The sequence below is a fragment of the Tamandua tetradactyla genome, chromosome 13 (assembly GCF_023851605.1).
Source record: "Tamandua tetradactyla isolate mTamTet1 chromosome 13, mTamTet1.pri, whole genome shotgun sequence".
NCBI lineage: Eukaryota > Metazoa > Chordata > Mammalia > Pilosa > Myrmecophagidae > Tamandua > Tamandua tetradactyla.
The window spans coordinates 37,289,789-37,313,876 of record NC_135339.1 but is presented as its reverse complement, the minus strand read 5'-3'; the positions used below and the strand labels follow the sequence as shown (position 1 = coordinate 37,313,876).

At 37.0% G+C, this 24,088-nt stretch overlaps 1 long non-coding RNA gene across 2 annotated transcripts in view; it reads left to right on the top strand.

Moving 5' to 3' along the window:
• The window catches only part of LOC143653876 (uncharacterized), a 104,020-nt gene that overhangs the window by 7,638 nt on the left and 72,294 nt on the right, over positions 1–24,088 (top strand). For both annotated transcript variants that reach the window (XR_013161584.1, XR_013161583.1), the window contains exon 2: positions 4,340–4,427. This is a non-coding gene — a long non-coding RNA (uncharacterized LOC143653876). The remainder of the gene's footprint in view (positions 1–4,339; positions 4,428–24,088) is intronic.

Here is a 24,088-nt window from a genome sequence, read left to right as displayed (position 1 = left end):
CCTTGGGGCTAAACCAACATAGGTTTAAATTGCACCTCCACTGCTTACTAGCTGTGGTTTCTAAAGTGAGTGATGTAGTTTATCTGAGTCTCTATTTTTCATCTGTAGAAGGAGGATAATAATAGCAGGTTCTTCACAGAAGGAAGGAAAGCTGTGAAAAATCAAATGAAGTAATCTTGTAAAGCACTTAATGTACTATGCAAAGTATGTATATAATAAGTTATCATTTTTATTGTCACTATCATCATCTTTTTGGCTCTCTCTGGCCAGAAGATACAATACATGGCATTTGACATTTCTGAAACTTTTATATCATATACCATTATAATTCAAAATGTCTTTGTTAGCTCCAAAATGATTCCCTCTGGGATTAGAAGGGATGAAAACTGATCTGTATTCTGAACACCTTTTTCTGAAACTACTTTTTCTTTGTCCTTTTCCCACTCCTCCATCCTTCCCCCTTCCTACTTCCCAACTCCCTACTATCAAAATAGATGGTACTGAAAGTATTGATGGCTTTCTTGATTCTGAATATTCAAGGAAGAGAAGACTCCTTGATTTCAGAAGCCTCACTCTGCCTGCTGGAGATCTAATTGAGACCTAAACCCAAAACTTAAAAATGCTTGCTACTGCCCTGAAGAATCTCCAAAACCCTCACCCTTCTTCTTCAGTTGGCCAGTTTCCTGGTCCCTTTGCCCACAAAGAATAGCTGGAACAATTGCCAAAGCAACTGTAGGAGGAGTGAGAAGAAAAACACTTTTTCCATTTTGTTCTTTGCCTTCAGTGTTTCAGAACCCCAGGAAACCCAGGGGCTCAAAAAAACTTGTGTGAGGGACATCCTGATCCAAGAGGAACAAGCAGCAAGTCTTAATCCAGTACAGTTATTTCTCAGAAAGGGAGTCAAGAGGGAGAGGCAAATTGGTATTACACGTGATTCTTCTATATAGTCCTTGGGGTTGGGGACAAAGATGTTTAGCTTTAAATATCATGTCAGCACACTCAGGGATAATAAATAATTCAGACATACTGAGACAGCTGTCTTTTCCATTTTTTTTCTTTTTGCTGCACATGTTTCCTCTTTGGCTGAACAGTCTTTCCATTAAGAAGGAGCTCTTTCAGTCTACAGTAGCCCTGGAATTAGCAGCACCTAAATGGGAGATGTCACTTTAACTCTTTGGGTACCAGATAATTTGTCTACAAATTTAGGGGATTCAAAATGAAGTAGGTGGTGTGGTGGCTTGGAGTTATACACCCCCAGAAAAATATGTTAATCCATTCCTATGGGTGTGAATCCATTGTGAATAGGACCTTCTGATGAAGTTACTTTATTAAGATGTGGCCCACCTGAATCAGGATGGGTTTTAATCCTATTACTGAGGCTTTGTAGGGAAGGCCACAGAGGAAGAAGTCTCAGGAAGCAGCCAGAAGCTGAAAGTTAACAGAACCAAGGAGATGAAGGAGACGACACCACCGTGTCCTACCATGTGATAGAAAAGCCAAGGAACCCCAACATTGCTGTCCAGCCAGAAGATACTGACCCTGGAGGGTAGGGGAAGGGGAAGCAAGATTTCTAGCCTCTAATCATGAGAAATGAATTCTTGTTGTTTCAGCTAGTTCATTGTATGGTATTTGCTTTAGCTTCCAGGAAACTAAAACAGATGGCCTATAAAACATGGACTTTGGAGTTAAGTAGAGCTGGGACAGAAGCCTGCCCCTCCCCTTCCCCCCCCCCCCATTCCGTTCTGCCAATTTGCTTGCTAGTCATTTTAGGCAAATTACCTACTCTCTCTGACTTCAGTTTCCTAAATTGCACAATGGGGACCATCATGCTTGCATCATAGAATATTGTGTACAGTAAATGATATAATGTATGAAAATTGTCTAGCCAAGGGCTTGATCCTTAGCAGATGCTTACTAAGACTCTAAGCTTTCCGAGGGCAAAGATCATACCTGTTATATTTACAACTGTATACTTAGTGTCTAGTACCATGCCTGGTCAATAAATGTTTGTTTAAAGAATTGAGGAGGATGATTTCCCTTTCCTTTGTTACTCCTGTCATTCATTTATTTAACAGCTCTTTATTGAACTCCTATTACATGTCAGGCAGTATTTGAGGTATCTGAGTACAACAGTGAAGGAAGAAAGTAAAAAATCTCTGTCCTCCTGGTCTTTACATTCTAGCACGTGGTGATAGACAATAAATAATTAAGTAAAATATGTAGTATGTTTGATGATGATAAATGTTATGGACAAAAATAAAGACCAAGTAAGAATGATAGAGGTTATTGTGAGAAACATAAAACAGGGAAGGATGATAGAAAATAAGAAGATGACATATAAGTAAAAGAGAGGGTGCATGTCACAGGGTGCTGGTAGGAGGGGGGACATTCCAGGCAGAGGAAACAGTACAAATTTCTTTGGCAAGAGCATCCTAACATGTTTGAAAACTAAACCAGGAGGCTGCTGTGGGGAGTAAGTAAGCTGCAGGAAGAGTGAGAAAGATAGCACTATTTGCTTGAAGGATTTTGGATTTTACTCTGATTGAGATGAAAAATCATTGGAGAATTTGGACAAGTGCCCATTTGGGGTGGGGAGAAAGTGAATGGGCATGTAAATGAAACCAGAAGAGTCATGTACTGATAAATTTGAATTTGGATAATGAGTCAGGATATGAAGGTTCATTATGCTGTTCACTCTTCTTTTGTATTTGTTTGAGCCTTTTCATAATAAAAATTAAACCAACAAACAAAAGAGTTCTTCAGCTGTTGTGTTAAAGGTCGACTGAGTAAGGGCAAGTGTAGAAGCAGGGGAAAGTTAGAAGGTTCCTATGCTTATCAAGGCAAGAACTTATGGTGTCTTGAGATGATAACAGTGAAGGAGGTGAGAAGTTTTTGGATACTGGATATATTTTTAAAGTAAAATAGAAAGGATTTGTTAAAGGATTTGAAAGTGAGGTGAGAGAGAAAAAAAAAGAATCAAAATGACTGAGCACCTGGAATGGTGGAGTTGCCTTCAGTTGAGATGGGAAAGAATGTGGGAGGAGGATTGTAGAGAAGATCAAAAGTTCAGAATTGGTCTTGTAAAATTTAGATGCATTTTAAAGTAAATGCAGATGTCAAGTAAACAGTTGGAAATAGGAGTCTGAAGTTCAGGGAAGAAGTTAGGACTAGAGATATAAATTTTGAGATTGGTAGTGTATATAGATAGCATTTAAAGGCATGAGATGGGATGAGATCACTAAGTCTAACTCTCTAAAATTCTGTTATTCCATTGAAATAAAAAAGGACTGTCCTGCTCACATCCACATGTATGTTCATTTACCCACACATAATGTTTCTCTGAATGCTAAAACAAGAGCTCTACTTAGAGCCCTGAGCGTGCACATACTAATCACTTTTATGAGGGCTTCCAAGTGTCATTTAATACATTGTATGGTCCCAGACAATTGAGTTCACTTGTTTAGGAAGCATGGAGAGATAATTTTACATCTCAAAATATATAATGGAAGATAAATTAAGTCATTCTCTTCTTCAATGCCAGTAATCTCAGTGGTTTTACTGAATATCAATTGTTCAGTGTATTAATATGCTAGTCATTGTATAATATGCTTGGTTGGCAGTCTTGTAATATTCTGCCAACCACGGTGTCCACAATTATTTTAACCAAAAACCACATGTGAGGGCTATGGAAGTTTGGATGTGTTTTCCTCAGTCTGTGCTTGCTGAGCATTGTGTTCCATAGCTTCTTCCAGAGTTTTCCTCACAGGTATTTATAGTGTTTTTCAAACTGGGTTATCATTATGGTTGCCAGAACACAGGAATTTGTGTTTTTTTTGTAAGTAGTGCCCCTGTTTAGACAATGCTTGTCATGGTTAGGTTCATGTGTCAACTTGGCAGAGTGGTGATACTTTTTTGTCTGGTTGGGCAAGTGCTGGCCTGTCTGTTGCGATGAGGACATTTCATAGAATTAAATCATAATCATGTAAGCTATACCCTAGCTGATTACATTTGTAATCAGCCAAAGGGGAGTGTCTTCTGTAATGAGTGATGCTTAATCTGATCACTGGAAGCCTTTTAAGGAGGATTCAGAAGAGACAGGCTCTTCCTGTTTCGGCTGGCCTCTCCTGTGGAGTTCGTCCAGACCCTCCATCAGAATTGTTGGCTTCACAGCCTGCCCTGCAGATTTTGGACTCTGCATTCCCACGGTCACATGAGACACTTTTATAAATTTTATATTTGCGAGTGTTCCCGGTTGATTCTGTTTCTATAGAGAACCCTAACTAATACAATACTCCTAATGAAAAAGTTTCAAGAAGGTTTTGATCTTTTTTCTCTCCAGGTGTGTGTCCCAGGACTCCATCCCCTGCTCTGATAGAAGGTATTCTTACTCACATATGCTTCCCTTTTGCTGTTGGCCAGAATCTGAGGTGAGGATGATTGGGATAGAGAAGTGCCTGGTTCAAGTTGTAAGGACTCTTCTGTCGTGACCCCAAAGTCACTCTCAATCTGGTCCCCTTAGATAAGACTCAGTTTGTCTTCAATTCTAAACCGTTATGTTAGTAGGCTTCCAATAGGCTTAGATTTTAACACTATCTTAAGAAAAAAAAAAAACAACAGAAAAAGGAAGAACCATGCTATAATCATAAGTTGGGCATCCCTGCTACAATTGCATCCTTGAAACTAGAGATAATCACTTTGATAATTTGGGAGAAGTAACTGGAGGATTGACAAACTAGAACAGTTTTCAGATTTTCACTTCTTTGAGGGACCGGACCAGGTAACTGTCTCTATTCAAGGTAATGAACTCTTTGAATTTTGTTTATGACCTTCTTGAGTGCCTTTGGCCTTTCTGTTTGGAATCTGTGTCCTAAATCTACTCTCTACAGTGCATCTGTAGTACACCTTTTAAAAATATAAATTAGTTCATATCACTGCCCTGTTAAAACTCTTCACTGGCTTCCCCTTGCATATAAAGCCATTCTCTCTAAATACCCTCCTCCTCAAAAGCCCTTCGTGGTTTGTTCCAGGCCCACATTTCCCACCTCATCTCATATCTTTCTGTCACCATCTCTCCCAATTCCCACTATACTATAGAGCCACACTGGCCTTCTCTCTACTTACTTACCTTAAGGCCTTTTTATTACTTTTTATTCTCTAAACCTGCAGTATCTTTCCCTTTATCTTCTCTGGGCTGATTTTGTCTTCACAGAAAATAATGTCACTTGCTTGTTTTCTGTATAACATTTATTACTAGCTAATATTTTTCTGTTTTTTTCATATTTAAAATACATTTTATTTTCTGTAGAAGGATGTAAAATGTACCTAGATGTAACAGGAATCTTTTTGAACTCGTTTGCCAATGAAATGTCTATGTTTAGAACAGTGCTTGGTCCAAGATACCTATTCAGTAAATGTTTGTTGAGTCAGTAATGAATAAGCAAGAAAGAAATTGGCAGGATTGATAAGGAAGAAATTAATAAAGGTGGCTTTTTCAGGGGTGATGGGTGATGAGATTGAGGGGGTAGGGGAAGTTTTTTATGTTAAGTTTTATGTTATATTGTTTTTTCACCATAAAAGAACGAGGGATTATGAGTGATTTTATTTTTACTATTTGGGTGTGTTTGTGTTTTCCAGAGTTTCTAAAATAAATGTGTTTTGCTTGAAAATCAGAAAAATGAAATAAAAATCAAAGGATTTTTGCATTTTAGGATACCGCGGCCTACACACCCTTACAAAACACCGTTGCTTTTTGCTTACTGCCAAGAACCTAGTCACTTAATTTGGTGTAACCTATATACTAGAATCTTTCCTGTCTGGGTTTTCTTGGATATGATTAACTGAAAAACATGAGCCTTAGATGGTCTCCATGGTAGCCAACTCAGAGCTAAGACTGAGGATAACGACAGGGGATGTTCTAGGTCTGGAAAAAAATCTTTGGATATTTCCCACATTTGGGAGCACCTTAGGCCTTTAGTTTTCTGAGCATCAGTCTCAGATACTGTCTTTAGTCAAAGACTTTGCTTTCCAAATGTGTTCCAAATCTGAACTGAGGAAGAGCTTTCTATGCTGAAGCACCTTCCTCCATCTGATATCCTGACCTCCACTCCATGAATTTCCTCCTGTCAGAATTTTACTCATCCTTTACTCCTCAGCTATAAAGCTGATTCTTAGATTGGATGAAACTTGAATTATACATACCCCTCATTGGCCCTTATTTCATTCTACTTCCTAAATATGTTTACATGTCTATTCCTCTCTTGAAATATTGATGGCAAAGACCAGCTGGTTCAACAAACATTAATAAATATAGTCCCAAGTTGGGATTGCAAGTTTCAAAGAAAAGACAGACTATGTTCAGTGTAATAAATTGTGGTAGTTATAAACTTACAAAGTGCTCTCAGACCATAGAGAAAGGGGGTAAGTAATTGCCTAAGGAACTGAAAGGACTTTGCTTATGAAGTAATATGGGGTAGGGTTGTGAAAAATGAGGAGAAACTCACCAGCTTGAAGAAAATGAACTGTTGATAATGCAACAATGTAGGTAATTCTCATAGGCATAATTTTAAGAGAAAAATGTGAATGGAAATGTTTGTAAAACATGTCTTTGATATTTAACTTAGGGAAAAAGCATTGAGTATCTCACCATTCAGTGTGGTCAACTAATATTTATGGCACCCCAAGTGGATCATTTGTTAGCATCACTTTCCTCTACATGATAAAATTATTTTTGGTAATAATCATGTATTAGTAATAAATATTATTTTCCAGATTTGTTCTTTAGCTTAACAAAATTAGCAATTTAAAAAGAATACATTTCAATTTTATAGACATTATTAAAATTCAGTAAAATATTCCCCCCCAATACTACCACCGCCTAACCCCAAATTATATTTCACAGTTCACAGTTTCACTTTTAAATTTTAAACACAAATGAAGCTCCGAGTGTTCACATAGGACAAAAGAATTTAAGTAACTTGAATTCTTTGTCTTTACAATCACTGTTCTATCATTGCTTTATTTTGAATCTGCTGTTAAAACAGAAGAATATGTGGTTCTACAGGGGTGGGACATGAGGTAAGCCTGCTGAATGATTCTAAATCTTTACGAACTTACCTTCTGAAATGAATGCATGTAACTGACTCCATGTCTGTAGTAAACTAACTGTTATAGAAGTGGAGCTCTCTGTGTTAACTTCCAAACAGAATATAATATTTATTATTTATTACAGAATAAGTAAAAAAAAAAAGTGCTAAATTGATGCTTATGTGTAGTCTTTTTTTTTTCAAGGGCAGGCAGTAGGAATTAAACCCAGCTCTCTGGTATGGTGAGAATTCTGTCACTGAACCACCATCACACCACTTACTTACATGTATTATTAAAACTCAGTAATAGTAGCAGTTGTTAGTGCTCAAACTTTTTGGTTTTGGGATATCTTTTCACTCTTCAAATTACAAAGTTCTGAGTTGGTCACAGTGGCTCAGCAGGCAGAATTTTTGCCTGTCATGCCAGTAGACCCAGGTTCGATTCCCAGTGCCTGCCCATGCAAGAGAAAAAAAATTACAGATTTCTTTGCTTTTGTTTGTATAGGTTATATCTAAGGATATTAATCATATTAGAAATTAAAATTGAGGAAAATTTTAAATATTAATGATTTGTTTAAAAACAGGTGATAAACCTACATGCATTAACACAGATAATACATGTTATGAAAAATAACTACATTTCCAAGACAAAACAAAATGTAGTGAAAGAGTGACCTTGTTTTACATTTATGTGCTTTTGAATTCAATCTGTTGCAGTTTGTTGCTGTGATTAAAGAATATGAAAAAATAATCTGGCCTTACATAAATATGTAGATGGAGAAAGGGAGATTTATTTTAATAGCCTTTTTAGATATTGTAGATACTCTTCCTTGATATACTATACCAAAACTCAACAAGAGGTAGTTTCTTATAGGTGAGTAACAATATGTATTTTGAAACCATGAAGATGAATTTTTTGTACTCTGTTACGTTAAAATCAATTGATGTGTCTGCATTTTGAATGTAACCTTAAGCATTGGTCGTTTGGAAAATAGTTCTCTGAGTTATGCAGCTCTTCTAAATGTTGTTACATTTCATTTTACAATAGCAAAAATACCACATTTGTTAATATCATCACTAATCTCATCAGAAGAGTCTTTATACTCATAGAAGCTATCAAGTTTACAGTAGGAGAAACAAGGTTTCCAGCATTCAATTTTGTCTTGAAAGCTCAAATATGTTTTTTTTTTTTTTTTTTTGCATGGGCAGGCATCAGGGTCTGTAGCATGGCAGGTGAGAACTCGGCCTGCTGAGCCACCGTGGCCCATGAAAACTCAAATTTTAGGTGACGTATATTTTATTTGCTTTCCTTGAAGTGGCAGGCTCATATTGTTAATTTTTGAGAAATTATCTTCTAAATACCCAAGCCAGAATAACTATAGTCTGTCACTTGTTTTTCATGTCAAAAAAGTGTGCCATTAAAGTAGCTAGATTAGCTCATAATTCAAATAGTGACAAAAGTGTTTTTCCTTAGGACAACCATTGTACTTTGGTATAGAGAAATGCTTTATTTTCCATTTTGTTACAGAAAAAAAGATGGACGTGAAACAGTCAAGATTTAATAAAATTAGCTTTTTCCTGGTTCATCAAGGATATTCTTAATTAAAACTAGGGTTTTGTTGATGATGTTGTTTTTAACTGCTAGTGTGTAGCAGTAAAGAAAACAGTGACTACTAGTACCATTCGTCCCTCTGCCTTGATTTTTGTTAAGAAATGAGCAGTTTTTCTCACCATTGCTTTTAGACCATGAACACACATTAAAACACATGAAAAAGACAAATACTGTTTTAGTACTATTATAAGAATATTTCAACCCCCTGTACTCTTGAAAGGATCTCAGGTTATCTCAGTTGATTGGATCACATTTTAATTTAAAGCTTGCACCAACCAAAGATTTTTCTTTTTAGAGGGCATTTTGTTATCACATTATTTAGATCTTTCAATGAATGTTGATAATAAAATGTAGGCTGGCTTTTAGTCAGTTTTATTACTGCTTTGAAATTATCCACATACAATGTGCACCTTTATTAATCGCACACAAGTCAGATTCTCCCACACTCCTTCCCTTGGTACAACAGTAGAGATTAGCGATAGCTTTTTTGGTGTCTTGATTAATAGGAGTTCTTAGTTTTAGTGAAGTACAGTCTTTTATAATTTGTACTTTTACTGCTTATCCTGAGATTGCATTCTGGCATAAATCCTACTTGGTTATAATGTATTATCCTTTTTATATAAAGGAGAAAGCCCATATAATTATCTCAACAGAGAAGAAAAAATATTGATAATTTAACACCTCCTCATGAGTTCTCAGTAAACTGGGATAGAAGGAAATTTCAAGGTTTTGCTGATCTTATAAAAAGATTGGAAACTATTCTCTCCTCTTTTTTATTCTTTGAAGGAATTTGTGGAAAATTGATATTTTTTTCCTTAACTGTTTCCAGGAATTGACCACTGGGGCTATTTCAGCTTGAAGTTTTCTTTTTGGAAAGTTTTAAATTGAGGGTTCGTTTTCATTGATATTTAATTTTGTTCATATTTTCCATTTCTTCTTGTATTAGTTTGGTAAATTTTTTCAAGGAATTTTTCCATTTCATCTTTATTTTTAACAGCTTTATTCACATGCCATAAAATTTATCTATTTAACGTAGGAAGTGGCTATTGCTTACTGCTCTTGGGTTTCCCTTCCTCACTAAAAAAGAATAGCCAGACTGAGACAAGATACCTTAATTGCTTTCAGATTTCCTAGGGAAAAGATTATAATTGGCCCAATTTGGGTTATGTACCTACTCCTAGACCAAACACCTGTGGTCAAGAGTGTGGTTACTCATATGGCAACCATGTGGATCTAGGGCTGAGAGTGACAATTATATCCCTTGGCCCACAGCCTGTGTTTGTACAGTCAGTGAACAGAGAACGATTTTTGCATTTTTCAAGAGTTGGATTAAAACAACAAAGAAGAATATGTGACAGAGAGTATATATGGCCCCCCAAAGTGGAAAATATTATTATATGACACTTTTCAGAAAATGTTTGATGACTCCAGATCTAGGGGGAGGGGAGCAGTTCCTTCAGAAGATGTATGAAGTGAACTAAGCTGATACTCCAATAGAAATTCACAGACCCACCAGTTCCACAGGATATTAATAAATGACCCCAGGATCAAATATTTTTGGGAAACCAGATAGCAAAATGTAAAAAGATTGCTCTGTTCTAGGACATTTCATGGCATTTGGCATGCTAGAAATCATTGTGAATATTCAGTAGTCTTAAGAGAAAGATACAGTATGTATTATTTCCCAAGCTTATTTGAGCAAAGATCCTTATCCATTGCCCCTCCTCTCCCCTAAGGAGATAATATTTCATGGAACACAACTTTTAGGAAACTTTTGTATGTGCACTCTGACATGTACTAATGCAGGTTTTATTTCCAGTCTTCTTATAAATTTATAGAATTGATAAATCCAGAGACCAGACCAGGTTTCTTCACATGGTAGTTTGAGGGCGTTGTTCTAAGAGGTGAGAGCAGAAGCTGAAAGGCTGCCTGAGTTCTAGGCTTGGAAGTCCCACATGTCACTTCCACCACATTCTACTGATCAAAGCAAATCACAGAGCTAACTCAGATTCAAGGGTGAGGAAAACTTTTTAATAGAAGAGTGGGGAAAAGTCACATTACTAAGGGGCAGGCATACGCGGATTTATCACCATCATCTGTGCAAACAATCTACCTCACCTGTCAACATATAATCTTATTTAATCTATACAGCAACCCTGTTATCCTCATTTGACAGATGAGGAAACTGAGGCACTACTCAGAATTGTGTAGTCAGTAAGTGTCTAAGTTGGTATGAATCCAGGCAGCCTGACTCTAGAGCCCATGCTCTTTTTTTTCTTTTTATGGTTTTCAAATAGAAAATGCTTTATAATAAAGATTATTTGTGCTTACCTGTATCCAAGTTTAAGTGGGACATGTAACTGATTCTAAGTCAATGAAGGCATTTATCAGGAGGTGTAAATTCATCATTCTCTTTCATCCTTTGTCTCTGTTGCCCTACACACCAAGTCAAAATGGTACAGCAATAAGGTAGAAGCAGATCGGATTGCTGAGTCATCTTCAGAAGGAAGATACTCCATAGAGCTGCCAGACCTGTATGTGTTAAGCCACTGAGATTTTGTGATTTGCTATTGCAGTGAAGCTGATTCTCTGCTGACTGATAAAAACCTCACTGTATTTTTTTCCTTGTAAAGGGAATCCATAATTTAAAAGTCACTCCAAATTTTATTACTCCAGGCCAACAGTACTGAATCTTTTGATGGCTGTCATTCCAGATAAGTCTCTCTGTCTTCAGATAAACACATACTTTTATATAAATAGGTTTCACACTCTCCATATTGCCTGATAGTTTCCTTTTATCATTGAACAGTATAATCTTGATTGTTCTTGTTCAAGAAGCAGAGATGTATTTAGGAAGCTCACAAAAGGAAGATTTTTAAGAATATATAGTATAGGTATTCAGAGCGCTGGTTCTGGAATCATAGTGCTTGAGTTCAAATTATAGTCCCATCAATGACCTTTCAAAAGTTACTTAATCTTTCTGTGCCTCTATTTCTTCAACTTTAAAGGGAAATAATAGTACTAACTTCACAATGAGGATTAAATAAAATAAGATTTGTAGAACACTTAACATTGTGCCTGGCATGTAGTAAACACTCAATAAATGTGCAGATTTGCACATTCCACTAAGATGTGCAAAGAAAATGTGGCTCCTTCCCATAATTCTTTCTTATAACCTCCTGCTGAACAGCAGGGAGCTGCTCCTGGTAGTGGAAGGAACCATGGTATCTACCTGCTTTAAAAAGACTTTCAAATAAATATTTGGTCTATCCAAAATTAATTTCCTTAATGGGGCAATTGCTTCCCCAACCCACATCATTTTTTCCAAAGACAGTTTCTCTATATAGGAAACAACCTTACAAGGTCTTCTGGTTAAGGTGAAGTTCACGTGTTATCTCTGTTGAATGGTCTTGTCACGAGGTGACTGGTCTGATCTCCACTAATATCCATTGTAGGAAACTAGTTCCATTGGATGTTGGTGCACGGTGGTATCCACTGCTATCTGTTCGTGACTTGACATTGCCTCTAGCATTGAGGGCCCTGACCTTGCAGGCTTCGTTTTCCCAACTCTAGGCCTCTACCAGTTCAGTGGTCCTCCCAGTCTCTCCCAATTTCCTTACCAGGGCACATATAAACTTTCAGGATTCTTGTGCGCGCAGTGGACAGACCATAGGGAGCAAAGAGCTCTGTCACTCCTTCTACTTCTGTTCAACTCATTCACCCCATCCCCCTGCTGGAGGTTGGCAGAGTCCCTTGCATGGAAGTCTCATTGCAGCTGGAGTGGGCAAAATGCTGTTTGATTTTTGGCTTTCTTTTCAACCTATGTAACAATATGTTTGCCCTCCAGGCAAAAGTCAGTTCAGGTGTCAGCCTGTTATTCCTCCTCTTCTCCCTGATTTTGTGTGTGATTTCCAAGTGCTGTCTGGGACAGGATTTCTCCCTCACCTTCTTTACAGGGACTTCGTTGATATCACTAAGCCTTACGTTCTATTTTAATGACAGAGGTAAAATCCCTGTGTGATAAGAAACTGCATGTCTCTTGATATGAGAGCTACAAGTCAACTAAGAACTAGAGTTAACTATGAATATAAGTAAATTTATGTAGTATTCTCAAATATTGCCCCCATTATAGCATCATCATCATCAATATTATCCTTAGGAAGTGCTGATTTTCCCTCAGTGTACTTCTACTTTTCCTGTAGATTTATGCTGTTTGCGAAGTTCTGGATTTTTTTAGCCACCTTGCCTGTTAAAATATAATCGGAAGGCCATCCACGTATTGTTTGCCTAGAATGCAGGAAATGAGCATTATACCATATGGACTCTATAATAGACTCACCCTATGGCCCCAGACAAGCAACAGATCCTGTGGCAACAGTGGGCCAGGCACCGCTGGGATAGCTGCTTTGTTTGAGAATGACAAATTAATTTCTGGTCTATCTTTTGACTACAAACCAACCCAAGATCTCACTTCCTCTTTCTCTGATTGTCCATTGTACACATAGCCTTTAAAATGACTAATAATTTTATTTCTGTGTAATTAACACTCTCAACTGTGTAATTAACACTCATACATAGATTGAATAAGAAACCCTCCCTGCCTAGGTGTGAGTGCAAGGGCTGCCACTAAGACCTCTCCTATATGATAATACCCCAAATAGTATGTTTGGCATTTATGTATGTGGATAAGTCACAGTTTTTCTATTTTTATGTAAATAGAATTACCAGACCATTTAAGGGTTAGTTTTTATCAAGGAAAGGAAAAGAAATCATAGGCTTCTATGTGTCTTTGGAAAAGAAGATTCATATGAAAAGGGAGAGAGATACAGAAGAGGCTGTGTGTGTGTGGGGAGACCACGGAAAACTTTACTGTTTACTGTTTAAAACAGGCAATCAATTAATGCCTGAGGGGCCTGCTACAATATGGCAATGGGTAGCAAAGTGACCAGGCTGGCCTTCTCAATTAGGGCCTTCAGCTAGGGCAGCATTTATCACCAATACTGAGAGGTGCTAGCTGGAATCAGAGGGCTAGCATCTGCATGCTTGTTTTAATAAAGCTAGTAAAATTGAGATAGTGTCTTGGCTCATCTTCATGGCTGCAAGCTCTCAATATTTGAAATAGGGTCATTTAACCTCTAGCGCATAGCTAGCTGTAGAAAAGCATCTGAATAGACCTTTGCAGGGGTCAGGTGGGTCACCTCGATACAACAACTAGCAGCTGGACTTGCATGCTGTGTCTTACAAGGACCTCTACAATTGGGCATCTCCTCCCTACCATTTTCGTATATACAAAGGCATTCTTTTTTTTTTTATTAATTAAAAAAAAATTAACAACATTTAGAAATCATTCCATTCTACATATACAATCAGTAATTCTTAATATCATCACATAGATGTGTGATCATCATTTCTTAGTACATTTGCATCGATTTAGGAAAAGAACTAGCAAAACAACAGAAAAAGATATAGAATGATAATATAGAGAAAAAAAATAAAAAATAGTAATAAATAAAAAAATATATAAAAAAAGGAAAAAACAAAACACAAACAAACAAAAAAAAACTGTAGCTCAGATGCAGCTTCATTCAGTGTTTTAACATAATTACATTACAATTAGATAGTATTGTGCTGTCCATTTTTGAGTTTTTGTATCTAGTTCTGTTGCACAGTCTGTAACCCTTCAGCCAGGGTACTTCAGGGTAATTGGAGCTGAAGGGTCAAAGGCATTCTTGATAAAAAGAGCCAGCCAGGCAGACATCTCAAGAGGAGTTAAGCCTGAGCAGAAGAAAAGATCAAGGTTCAAAGAATAGGAGAGAGCTCATCACTTGCGTTAGAGCTATGAGTCAGAAACCTGACAGCATTGGAACTGGAGAACTGAAATATGCCTGGAGTGAGCAAGGCAGGTCCTAGAAAATTATAGAACAAATTGTATTTTATTGACAGGGGCCTGAATGTTCCATGTGTAGTGCCCACAAGGAACTTTTTGAAGTGAAATAATTGTATGTGTGTAATTTTTTATTACTCATATATATTGGTTCTGACATGCCAGATATGGATGGTGTCTGCTTTAACTACCTATCTGGGAAGCAGTCCTTTCTATCTATTATCATGGAATTTTCTCAGAAAAAAGCCTTTTCTCCTCATGTTCAGAGTTCAGGGAAGAAAAAGAAAATGTGTAGGTGGGAGTGTAAGAGGAAGGAGAGTAGCAGCATAAACAAGCAAAGCAAAAACAGTTCATGTCTTTGAAACAAATATGATCATGTCAACCCTGTAAGAGACAACAACCAATTGATGTGAATATGGATACCAGTATTGTTGGAATCTTTTGCACATAGGTGATATTCATTAGGATAGGGGAAACTTAGACAGAGACACAGGTCTTTGTACTGTTTATACTCCTGGTTGCTAAACCATGGACAAAGACCTGCTGACAGAGTGATTAAAAACTTTACTGTAGGAGCAAAAGGGGAAGTAACTGCAGTTAGGAGATGTATTAGGGTTCTCCAGGAAAACAGAACTGACACGATATATATAAATCCATATATACGTATGGAAATATTATGAGATTTATTATAGAAATGGACTTCTTCATTTGTACCTTCTTTTCTGAGTTTTCTGAGTAGTGGTGGTGGTTGTTTTGTCTTTTGCTTTTATTCAGTGCCTCTTATTAAATTGTCATTTAAATCTATATGCACTTGGCACCATGAAATGTAGTCTTTATTTCTGTTAATATTTTAAAAAGAAAATCCTTGCTCCTTCCCGGGCCGGCTGAGAGTCTCGGAGAGGCAAGTTTCCCAAGCCGTGGCGGCCGGCACCCCTCTTTTGCGGGTGGCTTCCTGGTCCGGCTATGAGTCTCGGATCAGAGGGCTACCCAAGCCGCGGTGGCCCTCCCCCGCGGGCGGCTTCCTGGTCCGGTGGGGAATTCCACAGGCTGCGGCGGCTGGTGACCGACGCCCCTCCCCCGCGGGCGACTTCGTGGTCCGGTGGTGAATTCCCCGGGCCCACTGCGGCCGGCGACCAGCCACAGGGTCCCCTCAAGCCGCGGCGGCAGACGCCCCCACCACGCGCGGCCCCCCGAAACAACGGAGAGAATTGGATCAGAAATCCCCAGGCCGCGGAGATCGGTGACCGGGGGGGATCCCTTCCAAACACGTGAGACAAACGTGTGCCACGAGCGCCACCTACTGGGCAGGATAAGAACAACAGAACCCAGAGATTTCACAGAAAAATCTTACAACCTTGTTGGGTCCGACACCCAGGGAAATCTGACTAAATGCCCAGACACCAGCAGCAGAAGATAATGGTCCACGCTCAGAAGATTGAGAATATGGCCCAGTCAAAGGAACAAACCAATAGTTCAAATGAGATACAAGAGCTGAGACAACTAATGCTGAATATACGAACAGAAATGGAAAACCTCTTCAAAAATGAAATCGATAAATTGAGGGAGGACATGGAGAGGATATGGGCTGAACATAAAGTAGAAATAGAAAAACTGAAAAAACAAATCACAGAGCTTATGGAAGTGAAGGATAAAGTAGAAAAGATGGAAAAAACAATGGATACCTACAATGATAGATTTAAAGAGACAGAAGATAGAATTAGTGATTTGGAGGATGGAACATCTGAATTCCAAAAAGAAACAGAAACTATAGGGAAAAGAATGGAAAAATTTGAACAGGGTATCAGGGAACTCAAGGACAATATGAAGCGCACAAATATACGTGTTGTGGGTGTCCCAGAAGGAGAAGAGAAGGGAAAAGGAGGAGAAAAACTAATGGAAGAAATTATCACTGAAAATTTCCCAACTCTTATGAAAGACCTAAAATTACAGATCCAAGAAGTGCAGCGCACCCCAAAGAGAATAGATCCAAATAGGCATTCTCCAAGACACTTACTAGTTAGAATGTCAGAGGTCAAAGAGAAAGAGAGGATCTTGAAAGCAGCAAGAGAAAAACAATCCATCACATACAAGGGAAACCCAATAAGACTATGTGTAGATTTCTCAGCAGAAACCATGGAAGCTAGAAGACAGTGGGATGATATATTTAAATTACTAAAAGAGAAAAACTGCCAACCAAGACTCCTATATCCAGCAAAATTGTCCTTCAAAAATGAGGGAGAAATTAAAACATTCTCAGACAAAAAGTCACTGAGAGAATTTGTGACCAAGGGACCAGCTCTGCAAGAAATACTAAAGGGAGCACTAGAGTCAGATACAAAAAGACAGAGGAGAGAGGTATGGAGAAGAATGTAGAAAGAAGGAAAATCAGATATGATATATATATAATACAAAAGGCAAAATGTTAGAGGAAAATATTATCCAAACAGTAATAACACTAAATGTTAATGGACTGAATTCCCCAATCAAAAGACATAGACTGGCAGAATGGATTAAAAAACAGGATCCTTCTATATGCTGTCTACAGGAAACACATCTTAGACCCAAAGATAAACATAGGCTGAAAGTGAAAAGTTGGGAAAAGATATTTCATGCAAATAACAACCAGAAAAGAGCAGGAGTGGCTATACTAATATCCAACAAATTAGACTTCAAATGTAAAACAGTTAAAAGAGACAAAGAAGGACACTATATACTAATAAAAGGAACAATTAAACAAGAAGACATAACAGTCATAAATATTTATGCACCGAACCAGAATGCCCCAAAATACGTGAGGAATACACTGCAAACACTGAAAAGGGAAATAGACATATACCATAATAGTTGGAGACTTCAGTTCACCACTCTCATCAATGGACAGAACATCTAGACAGAGGATCAATAAAGAAATAGAGAATCTGAATATTACTATAAATGAGCTAGACTTAACAGACATTTATAGGACATTACATCCACAACAGCAGGATACACCTTTTTTTCAAGTGCTCATGGATCATTCTCAAAGATAGACCATATGCTGGGTCACAAAGCAAGTCTTAACAAATTTGAAAAGATTGAAATCATACACAACACTTTCTTGGATCATAAAGGAATGAAGTTGGAAATCAATAATAGGCGGAGTGCCAGAAAATTCATAAATACGTGGAGGCTCAACAACACACTCCTAAACAACGAGTGGGTCAAAGAAGAAATTGCTAGAGAAATTAGCAAATACCTCGAGGCGAATGAAAATGAAAACACAACATATCAAAACTTATGGGATGCAGCAAAAGCAGTGCTAAGAGGGAAATTTATTTCCCTAAATGCCTATATCAGAAAAGAAGAAAAGGCAAAAATGCAGGAATTAACTGTCCGCTTGGAAGAACTGGAGAAAGAACAGCAAACTAATCCCAAAGCAAGCAAAAGGAAAGAAATAACAAAGATTAGAGCAGAAATAAATGAAATTGAAAACATGAAAACAATAGAGAAAATCAGTAAGACCAGAAGTTGGTTCTATGAGAAAATCAACAAGATTGATGGGCCCTTAGCAAGATTGACAAAAAGAAGAAGAGAGAGGATGCAAATAAATAAGATCAGAAATGGAAGAGAAGACATAACCACTGACCTCACAGAAATAAAGGAGGTAATAACAGGATACTATGAACAACTTTACACTAATAAATACAACAATGTAGATGAAATGGACAAGTTCCTAGAAAGGCATGAACAACCAGCTTTGACTCAAGAAGAAATAGATGACCTCAACAAACCAATCACAAGTAAAGAAATTGAATTAGTCATTCAAAAGCTTCCTAAAAAGAAAAGTCCAGGACCAGACAGCTTCACATCTGAATTCTATCAAACATTCCAGAAAGAATTAGTACCAACTCTCCTCAAACTCTTCAAAAAAAATCAAAGCGGAGGGAAAACTACCTAATTCATTCTATGAAGCCAACATCACCCTCATACCAAAACCAGGCAAAGATATTACAAAAAAAGAAAACTACAGACCAATCTCTCTAATGAATATAGATGCAAAAATCCTCAATAAAATTCTAGCAAATCGTATCCAACAACACATTAAAAGAATTATACATCATGACCAAGTAGGATTCATCCCAGGTATGCAAGGATGGTTCAACATAAGAAAATCAATTAATGTAATACACCATATCAACAAATCAAAGCAGAAAAATCACATGATCATCTCAATTGATGCAGAGAAGGCATTTGACAAGATTCAACATCCTTTCCTGTTGAAAACACTTCAAAGGATAGGAATACAAGGGAACTTCCTTAAAATGATAGAGGGAATATATGAAAAACCCACAGCTAATATCATCCTCAATGGGGAAAAATTGAAAACTTTCCCCCTAAGATCAGGAACAAGACAAGGATGTCCACTATCACCACTATTATTCAACATTGTGTTGGAGGTTCTAGCCAGAGCAATTAGACAAGAAAAAGAAATACAAGGCATCAAAATTGGAAAGGAAGAAGTAAAACTATCACTGTTTGCAGATGATATGATACTATACGTCAGAAACCTGGAAAAATCCACAACAAAACTACTAGAGCTAATAAATGAGTACAGCAAAGTAGCAGGTTACAAGATCAACATTCAAAAATCTGTAGTGTTTCTATACACTAGCAATGGAGAAGCTGAGGGGGAAATCAAGAAACGAATTCCATTTACAATTGCAACTAAAAGAATAAAATACTTAGGAATAAATTTAACTAAAGAGACAAAAGACCTATACAAAGAAAACTACAAAAAAGTGTTAAAAGAAATCACAGAAGACCTAAATAGATGGAAGGGCATACCGTGTTCATGGATTGGAAGACTAAATATAGTTAAGACGTCAGTCCTACCTAAATTGATTTACAGATTCAATGCAATACCAATCAAAATCCCAACAACTTATTTTTCAGAAATAGAAAAATCAATAAGCCAATTTATCTGGAAGGGCAGGGTGCCCCGAATTGCTAAAAGTATCTTGAGGAAAAAAAATGAAGCTGGAGGTCTCATGCTGCCGGACTTTAAGGCATATTATGAAGCCACAGTGGTCAAAACAGCATGGTACTGGCATAAAGATAGATATATCGACCAATGGAATAGAGTGCTCAGATATAGACCCTCTTATCTATGGACATTTGATCTTTGATAAGGCAGTCAAGCCAACTCACCTGGGACAGAACAGTCTCTTCAATAAATGGTGCCTAGAGAACTGGATATCCATATGCAAAAGAATGAAAGAGGACGCGTATCTCACACCCTATACAAAAGTTAACTCAAAATGGATCAAAGATCTAAACATTAGGTCTAAGACCATAAAACAGTTAGAGGAAAATGTAGGGAGATATCTTATGAATCTTACAATTGGAAGCGGTTTTATGTGCCTTAAACCTAAAGCAAGAGCACTGAAGAAAGAAAGAAAGAAATGGGAGCTTCTCAAAATTAAACACTTTTGTGCATCAAAGAACTTCATCAAGAAAGTAGAAAGACAGCCTACACAATGGGAGACAATATTTGGAAACGACATGTCAGATAAAGGTCTAGTATCCAGAATTTATAAAGAGATTGTTCAATTCAACAACAAAAAGACAGCCAACCCAATTACAAAATGGGAGAAAGACCTGAACAGACACCTATCAGAAGAGGAAATACAAATGGCCAAAAGGCACATGAAGAGATGCTCAATTTACCTGGCTATTAGAGAAATGCAAATCAAAACCACAATGAGATATCATCTCACACCCACCAGAATGGCCATTATCAACAAAACAGAAAATGACAAGTGCTGGAGAGGATGCGGAGAAAGAGGCACACTTATCCACTGTTGGTGGGAATGTCAAATGGTGCAACCACTGTGGAAGGCAGTTTGGCGGTTCCTCAAAAAGCTGAATATAGAATTGCCATACAACCCAGCAATACCATTGCTAGGTATCTACTCAAAGGACTTAAGGGCAAAGACATAAACGGACATTTGCACACCAGTGTTTATAGCAGCATTATTTACAATTGCAAAGAGATGGAAACAGCCAAAATGTCCATCAACAGACGAGTGGCTAAACAAACTGTGGTATATACATACGATGGAATATTATGCAGCTTTAAGTCAGAATAAACTTATGAAGCATGTAATAACATGGATGGACCTAGAGAACATTATGCTGAGTGAGACTAGCCAAAAACTAAAGGACAAATCCTGTATGGTCCCACTGATGTGAACCGACATTAGAGAATAAACTTGGAATATGTCGTTGGTAACAGAGACTATCAGGAGTTAGAAATAGAGTAAGATAATGGGTAATTGGAGCTGAAGGGATACAGACTGTGCAACAGGACTGGATACAAAAACTCAAAAATGGACATCACAATACTACCTAATTGTAATGTAATTATGTTAAAACACTGAATGAAGCTGCATCTGAGCTATAGTTTTTTTTTTGTTTTTTTATATATTTTTTGTATTTTTTATTTTTATTTTTTTCTCTATATTATCATTTTATTTCTTTTTCTGTTGTCTTGCTATTTCTTTTTCTAAACCGATTCAAATGTAGTAAGAAATGATGATCATACATTTATGTGATGATATTAAGAATTACTGATTGCATATGTAGAATGGAATGATTTCTAAATGTTGTGTTAGTTAATTTTTTTAATTAATAAAAAAAAGCAAAAAAAAAAAGAAATGGAATGAGTTTTAAAAAGAGGTATTTATTAAGTTGCATGTTCTAAGTCCATGAAAATGTCCAAATTAAACCAAAGCTATAGAAATATCCAATATGAGGCATCCAGGGAAAAACACCTTGGTTCAAAGAGACTGATGACATTTGGGGTTTCTCTCTCAACTGGAAAAGCACATGGTGAACATGGTGATGTCTGCTAGATTTTTCTCCAGGCTTCTTGTTTTATGAAGGTCCCCCAGGGGCATTTTCTTTTTTCATCTCCAAAGGTCTCTGACTGCATGGGCTCTCATGGTTCTTGTGGCTCCAAAGCTTTTTCCAAAGTGTTTCTCTTTTAAAGGATTCCAGTAAACTGATCAGGACCCACCTGGAATGTGTAGAGTCACATCTCCCTCTAATCACAGGTTAATACCCACAATTGGGTGTGTTACATCTGCGTAGAATCCATCTAATCAAAAGTTTCCACCCCCAATTGGGTGGGTCACATATCTGTGGAAATAATCTAATCAGTTTTCCAACCTACAGTACTGAATAGTGAATAAAAGAAACAGCTGTCTCCACAAGATGGAGGCACATAATCCTTTCAAACCATGACAGTATCACATCATCTGCAAACAGTGAGAGTTTTGCTTCTTCCTTTCCAATTTGGATACCTTGTTTTCTTTTCTAATTACTCTGGTAATTAGAACTTCCAGCATATTGTTGAATAACAGTGATGACAGTGGGCATCCTTGTCTTGTTCCTGATCTTAGAAGGAAAGCTTCAGTCTTTCCCCATTGAGAATGATGTTAGCTGTGGGTTTTTCATATATTCCTTTTATCATGTTGAGGAAGTTCCCTTCTGTTCCTATCCTTTGAAGTGTTTTCATCAAGAAAGGATGTTGAATTTTGTCAAATGCCTTTTCTACATCAGTCGAGATGATCATATGGTTTTTCTGCTTTGATAATTTGACATCATGTGTTACATTAATTGATTTTCTTATGTTGGCCCATACTTGCAAACTTGGAATAATTCCCACTTAGTCAAGGTGTATAATTCTTTTAATGTGCTGCTGGATTCGATTTATAAGTATTTTGCTGAGGATTTTTGCATCTATATTTATTAGAGAAATGGGTCTATAATTTTCTTTACTTGTAGTATCTTTGTCTATTTTTGGTATTAGGTTGATGTTAGCCTCATAAAATGAGTTAGGTAGCTTTCCCTCCTCTTCAGTTTTTTGAAGAGTTTGAATAGGATCGGTACTGATTCTTTCTTGAATGATTGGTAGAATTCACATGTGAAGCCATCTGGTCCTGGGCTTTTTTTGGGGGGGAGCTTCCTGATGGCTGATTCAGTCTCTTTACGTGTGATTGGTTTGTTGAAGTCATTTATTTCTTCTGGAGTCAGTGTTGGTTGTTCATGCCTTTTTAAGAAGTTGTCCGTTTCGTCTACGTTGTCTAGTTTATTAGCATACACTTGTTCATAATATCCTCTCATTACCTCCTTTATTTCTGTGGGGTCAGTGGTTATGTCTCCTCTTCCATTTCTGATTTTATTGATTTGCATCCTCTCTCTTTTTTTATTGCCAGCATAGCTAAGATTCCATTAATTTTATTGATTTTCTCATAGAACCAACTTCTGGTTTTGTGAATTTTCTCAGTTGTTTCCATGTTCTTAATTTCATTTATTTCTACTCTAATCTTTGTTATTTATTTCTTTTTTTTTGATTTTGAGTTAGTTTGCTGTTCTTTCTGTAGTTCTTCCAAGTGAACAATTAATTCCTCGAAAGTTGCTGTTTCTTCTTTTTAAATATAGCTATTTGAGGCAATAAATTTCCTCTTAGCACTGCTTTTGCTACATCCCATAAATTTTGACATGTATTTTCCTTGAGATATTTACTGATTTCTTTTGTATTTTCTTGAACCACTGGTTGTGTAAGACTGTATGTTTAACCTCCATATATTTATGAATTTCCTGGCCCTCTACCTGTTACTGATTTCCAACTTGATTTCATTATGATCCAAGAAAATTTTCTGTATCATTTCAGTCATTTTAAATTTATTGAGGTGTGCTTTGTGACCCATCATATGGTCTGTCCTTAAGAATGATCCATGAGTACTTGAGAAAAATGTATATCCTGCTGTTGTGGTGTGTAATGTTCTGTAAATATCTGTTCAGCCTAGCTAATTAATTGTATTATTAAAAATCTGTTTCCTTATTGATCCACTGTCTAGATGTTCTATTCATTCATGAGAGCAAGGAATTGAAGTCTCCAACTATTATGGTAGAGGTATCTATTTCTCCCTTTAGTGTTGTCAGTGTTTGCCTCATATACTTTGGAGTACTCTGGCTCGGTGCATAAGCATTTGTAATTGTTATGTCTTCTTGTTGAATTGTTCCTTTTATTAATATCTAGTGTCTTTTTCTCTTTTAATTGTTTTACATTTGAAATCTAATTTGTTGGATATTAGTATAGCTACCCCTGCTCTTTTCTGGTTGTTATTTACATGAAATATCTTCCCAACCTTTCACTTTCATCCCATTATTGTCCTTGGGTCTAAAATGAGTCTTCTGTAGACAGCAATAGATAGGTCCTGTTTTTTAATCTATTCCGCCAGTCTATATTCTTTGATTGGGGAGTTTAATCCATTAAGATTTAATGTTATTATTGTAAAGGCAGTACTTTCTTCTACCATTTTGTCTTTTGGATTTTAGATTTTATATCTAATTTTTTCCTCTTTTTACCTTTACTGATAGTCTTCATTTCTACACTCTTCTCCAGACCTCTGTCTCCTGACTTTCCTATCTGTTTGTAGTGCTCCCTTTAGTATTTCTTGCAGA